The sequence below is a fragment of the Anguilla anguilla genome, chromosome 12 (genome assembly GCF_013347855.1).
Source record: "Anguilla anguilla isolate fAngAng1 chromosome 12, fAngAng1.pri, whole genome shotgun sequence".
Lineage (NCBI taxonomy): Eukaryota > Metazoa > Chordata > Actinopteri > Anguilliformes > Anguillidae > Anguilla > Anguilla anguilla.
In genome coordinates, this window is record NC_049212.1 from 32427738 (window position 1) to 32433535 (window position 5798).

At 42.0% G+C, this 5798-nt stretch overlaps 1 protein-coding gene across 1 annotated transcript in view; it reads left to right on the forward strand.

The window, feature by feature from the left end:
* The window catches only part of LOC118210154, a 158747-nt gene that overhangs the window by 34625 nt on the left and 118324 nt on the right, over positions 1–5798 (forward strand). The gene's annotated exons all lie outside the window — the stretch shown is intronic.

Consider the following 5798-nt stretch of genomic DNA (forward strand, 5'->3'; position numbering starts at 1 on the left):
GATTGATCACTTGAGTGCTGATTGACAGTGAAACCCAGCAGACCCTACAGCTGTCCAGCACCAGGGTTATGAAGCACTAGACAAACTGCTCTGTATTAATCCCAGTGTTTGTGTTTTGCAGAGCATCCCACAGGTGGGGCTCATCTCTGGCGGTTTGGTGCCAGGAATGGCTTTGTACTTCCATGGAACGATTCCCCAAAAGGTCAACAGGTAAGGAAGCTGGCCATGAGGGTACTCTAGGGAATGGGGTTGACATATTATCTAGTGGTAGAAGAATGAATGAGGCTTTGTGGAAACAAAAATTGGTCCATATGCTCTCTATGACTCCCTGATTTCACCCAATGTATTGTATTTACTATGAGGAGCAAATTTCATTCATTGGTCAAGCCAAGTCAGTGATTGACAGCTCAATATAGCTCCACCTATTATATAATTCATGAAACCTCACACTACTTTGCTTGTGCCTTTTGCCTATGTAGGGACTCTGTGGTAAGTGGAATAGTTGAGGATATTTATGACAATATTGCTTTATTTTAAATATAAACTTTAACATATAATTATACTGCTTGTCATAAATAAGCTCAAAGCTCCTTAAAATCTCTGCATTCCCTTATGTCATGTATACCACAGCCCATATCTCCAATCAAAGTTTGTTTGCACATTTTTTTTGGATGTTGGATGTTTCAGAAGATGAAAACCATGGTCTATATCTACCTGGCCCTCATTCTCCATTCTTAACATTCCAATTTGTCTCCCTTCCAATGATGAAACATTCCAATTTGATGCTTCTTATGAAAATTCATAGAGGGGCATGATGTGACATTCTGCATTGTGAAAAGCACCAGAAATTGCTCTTATCAACCTGCAAACTTCTGCAATTAAGAAGCAGCAAGCATTAAAATCCTGCAAACGATTATAAGAGCTGACCCTCTTCTGCTAACTCAGAAGAAATAAAACTTTGTTGCTCTTTGTCGTCCCCTGTAGGTTCAGCATCAATCTGAATTGTGGGGAGACAGAAGGCTGTGACAATGCCTTCCATTTCAACCCACGATTTGATACCTCAGAGGTGGTGTTCAACACCTTCCAGAATGGCAGCTGGCAAGAGGAGGAGGTTGTCAAGGAGATGCCCTTCGATGCAGGAGAGGACTTTGAGCTGGCCTTCATAGTCCTCTTAGAGGGCTACCAGGTCAGAGAGACAAGAAATATGTTTGTGTGCATGCATGTGTTTGAATTAGTACCGTTTTATATTTATGTGAATGGCATATTTGTGCTCAGTTGTCTTTGTGTGTGTGTGTATATATACATTTGTGGATATTCTGCATGGTCATGTCTTGCCTCCTTACTGCAAAGAAATATGTCAATGACTGCAGTTTGGCAAAATATTCTATTTACAGATTGCTTTGGAGTAACAAAAAAACATTAGCAGTAATTCTTAATTGCAGGCTTTCATGACTCCTTGGCTTCCTCTCTGGCTCCTACAGGTTAAAGTAAATGATCGTGAGTTCCACTTTTTCAAGCACCGCATACCTGTCATAAATGTGACCGCCATCAAAATCGTTGGGGACGTCTCCATTCAGAGCACCAACATCACAGAGGTGAGGAGGAGCAGAGTGGATTCTGTATTCTAGCTGAGGCGTTTAGTTTTAGCAGACCCTCTCATAAAATGTGTTTTCAGTGCGGATTCTTATGTTTAAGAACTATTATTTGCATGTAGACTTATTTTTTCTTTTTGAAATTTAGTAGACATGATTGGCTTAAGAGGTACATTGTTTTATGATCCCACCCCCACGCACCCCTAACTAAGATTACGTTTCAGGGAGGAACAGCGACCATGCAGGGACGTCTTAGCCAAGGAAAGATGGTGGTGGATGTGAGTATGCTGGCCTCTCCCTCTCTCTGTGCACACACACACACACATCCATGCTCAGCTCCTATTTCTTTTTACCCACTGATTGTGCTACTATTACTCATACCCCTCCATCTGAATTCCTAACAGATTTGCAACTGTAGTTCTTTTTCATCCTTGAAGTTGCTGGTTTTTGTTCTTGCAATAGCACTGCCAACACTTTTAGACCCAATTATCCAGATGAGGTGTGCTATGTGATTGGTTTTATTTGATTGATAAATTCAATACTGACTGATAGTGAAACCAAGTAGAGCTTCCATCTCTCCAGCACCAGGGGTATGAACCACTGCAACAGACCAATTACCCTGTATTAATCCCAGTGTTTGTGTTGCACAGAGCATGCCATTTGTGGGGCAAATCCACAGTGGTTTGAGGATGGGGATGTATCTCTACTTCCGGGGAATCATTCCACAAGAGATCAACGGGTGAGGAGCCGCCTACTGGCCAATGGGGCGGAGTCACTATTTAGTGGTTGAAAATGAAGGAGGCTTCAGTGCCAAAAATGTGTGGGACTCTTATATAGGGTTCATTAATATAAGAGAGGGGTCTCTGATTGTTATTCTGGAGGGTGAGATTTGACCGGATTACTTGAATCTTTTAATTATGTTGTGCACTGTAGAGGGTGAAATTCCCAAAATCCTACCAATTTGTCTTTGGGGAACGTTGTTCTCAAAGTGCTGGATTATTCGCTGACGCATCTGTTAGCAAATTGGCGAGCCTCGACCCATTCTTGCTCATGAAGGACTAAGCCTTTCTCCTTATATACTATAACATACGGGGACGGAGTGTAGCACAGTGGGTAAGGAACTGGGCTTGTAACCGAAAGGTCGCAGGTTCGATTCCCGGGTAAGGACACTGCCGTTGTACCCTTGAGCAAGGTACTTAACCGGAATTGCTTCAGTATATATCCAGCTGTATAAATGGATACTATGTAAAAGCTGTGTAAGTCGCTCTGGATAAGAGCGTCTGCTAAATGCCTGTAATGTAATCACATCACTGTGATATTTCAACTTGTTACATCCTTACAAACATCGTTACAACTGTCCAAACTTTTTTGGAAAGTGTTGTAGGCATAAATTTCATAATAAACGTATATCTTCAAAAAACAATGAAGTTAATTAGGTAAAACATGAAATATCTTGTCTTTGTACTGTTTTTGTTTGAATACAAGTCAAAGTAAATTTACAAATTACGCTTTCTTTTTTTATTTGCATTTCATTTATCGTCCCAACTTTTTTGGAATTGGGGTTGTAATATTACATAGTCTGTCTTCCTAGCAATGATCCCAAAAATTGATTATTTTACTGAAAATTCATTATGGGGCAAAATGATGAAGGGTATTGTGGGAAAATAAATTTTCTGTTCTGATAAAGCGTTGGAAACTCCTGTAATCGAACAGAGTGTCCTGTAATTAATAAAATGCCGTTTGAAGAGAATTGAATGACCAAGGAAGAGTTCAACATCTTTTCTGGTGGCACAATAGAATTTGTGATAAAATTCCCTTGTTCACTGTCACCCCCCACGGTTTTGCCGTCAATCTGTATTCTTAAAATTACACATTCTGTCACCCTAACAATGCTGTCAAAACATTCCAATTAGATGTATCTTCTGAAAATTCATTAAGTAGCATAATGGAGAAGAGTACTGTGGTCTTGGGTGGGCTCTATTGTCATGAATCATCAGAAACTCCCATTGCCAGCCGGAATGTACTGTAGTTAATAAGCAGGGAGGATTGAAGGACTTAGGAGGTTTGTAAGAGCTGAGTATCTTATCTGGTGACTCAAAAGGAAACATTGAAAGAACTTCCTTGGTCTCTCTCACCCCCAACAGGTTCTCCATCAACCTGGAGTGTGGAGAGAAGAAAGGCTGTGAAAAAGCCTTAGTCTTCAAATCACAGTTCCAGCCCTCGGAGGTGGTGGTGTTCAACAGCTTCCAGAACGGCAACTGGGAAACTGAGGAGAAGGTTGATGGAATTCCCTTCAGCAAGGGGGAGCCCTTTGAGCTGCTCTTCATTGTCATGACAAATGGCTACCAGGTCAGAAGGACAGGAAGTGTGTGTGTGTTTGTGTGCACTTATACTTTTTTCACATGAGCACATTGCACGCGTGTACATGCTTTTGCATGTGTGTATTTTGTGCATATATTTAGTCCTTACTGCAAAGGAAAATTATCTGTTTCTGGAAGCTGGGCATGATATTCAATTGACAGACTAAGTGGTTTTGAGCAATAAAAAATAATGTTCATTGTTTTGAATAGCAGTGTTTTTTGACTTGTTGTCTTCCTCTCTGGCTCCTGCAGGTGATCGCAAACGGTCGTCGGTTCTTCTTGTTCAAGCACCGCGTACCGGTGGAGAGAGTGAGCGCCATCAAGATCGTTGGGGACGTCTCCATGGAGACCATCGACATGATTGGGGTGAGGAGCAGCATGCATTCTACGGTTAAAATTAGAATTATAGCAGATCTTCTTATAAAGTATCTTGCACTGTGCACATTTTCGTTTGTATTTTGGCATGTCTAATTTGAAGCATTTGCATTTATGAATTTATATTTGCCTTTCAGAATTTGAAAATTATTCTGGATGCATTTTTCTCTTGCCCCACCTACCCTAACTGAGTTTATGTTTCAGGGGACAATTCAAGGATATCGAGGTCTACAAAAGATAGCAGTGACTGTGAGTACACTGGCCACTCACCACACATACCATGCGAGACCTAAAAATTCATATGACCACACATTCTTTTTCCCTGTCTCTCTCACGCACATCTCAGCCCCTAATGGATTTCATGCACTGACTATGCTACTGTACACACTGACTGTACACTCCTCCAACTGCATTCTTTTGCTCACAACCAATGGATTTGCAATTGCTGACTTACAGCAAAACCCAGCAGTTCCTGCAGTTTTCCAGCACCAGGGTTATGAATCACTGCAACAGACCAACTGCCCTATATTAATCCCAGTGTTTGTGCTGCACAGAGAATCCCACATGTGGGGCCTGTCTTCGGTGGTTTGAGGACTGGGATGTATCTGTACTTCCGGGGAACCATTCCACAAGAGATCAACAGGTGAGAATCCTGAGAGGTCATGGAGGGGTACAGCTTGTTCTGCTATAGGGAGCAAAAATCTTGTTTGAAAAAAAAAAATCAGTGATAGGCTGCTCATTTTGGCTCCACCAATTTTGCAATACGTGAATCCTCACTTCCCCATAGTGCAGTTTCTCCTGGTTGGAGACTCTGGTTAGGGTTTCCCTGCATTTGTGGATGTTGATGACAGCACTGAAAAAACTTCCTTGCTCTCTGTTGCCCCCAACAGGTTTTTCATCAACCTGCAGTACGGGCAGGTGAAAGACTCCGACATAGCCATACACTTCAACCCCCGATTCGATACCAATGTGGTGGTGTTCAACTCCTTCCGGAACGGCAGATGGGAAAATGAGGAGACGCCCACTGAGATGCCGTTCCGTAAGGGAGAGGACTTTGAGGTCCTCTACATTATCACCACAGAGGGCTACCAGGTCAGAAGAATGGGAACTGCATTTGTTTGTCTCAATCTCTGTATTCACTCATTTTTTGTATGTGTGTGCACTGCACAATTGTGTGTGCTTGTATCTTGGCGTTCTGTTTTTGCATTCCTGTGTATTTTACTCATACGTGCAATGCCGCCTCATTTAGTGGCATATAGGGCCTGATATTCACTGACAGATTTAACGCTTTGGAAGGAAAAAGTAACTTTAAGAGAAAATTTTGAATCTGAATTTTTTTTTAATTTTTTATTCTCTGCCTTCTACTCCTGCAGGTGAATGTAAACGGTCGAGCATTCCACTTGTTCAAGCACCGCATGCCGCTGGAGCACGTGAGCGCCCTGCTGATCGGCGGAAACATCACCATGCAGAC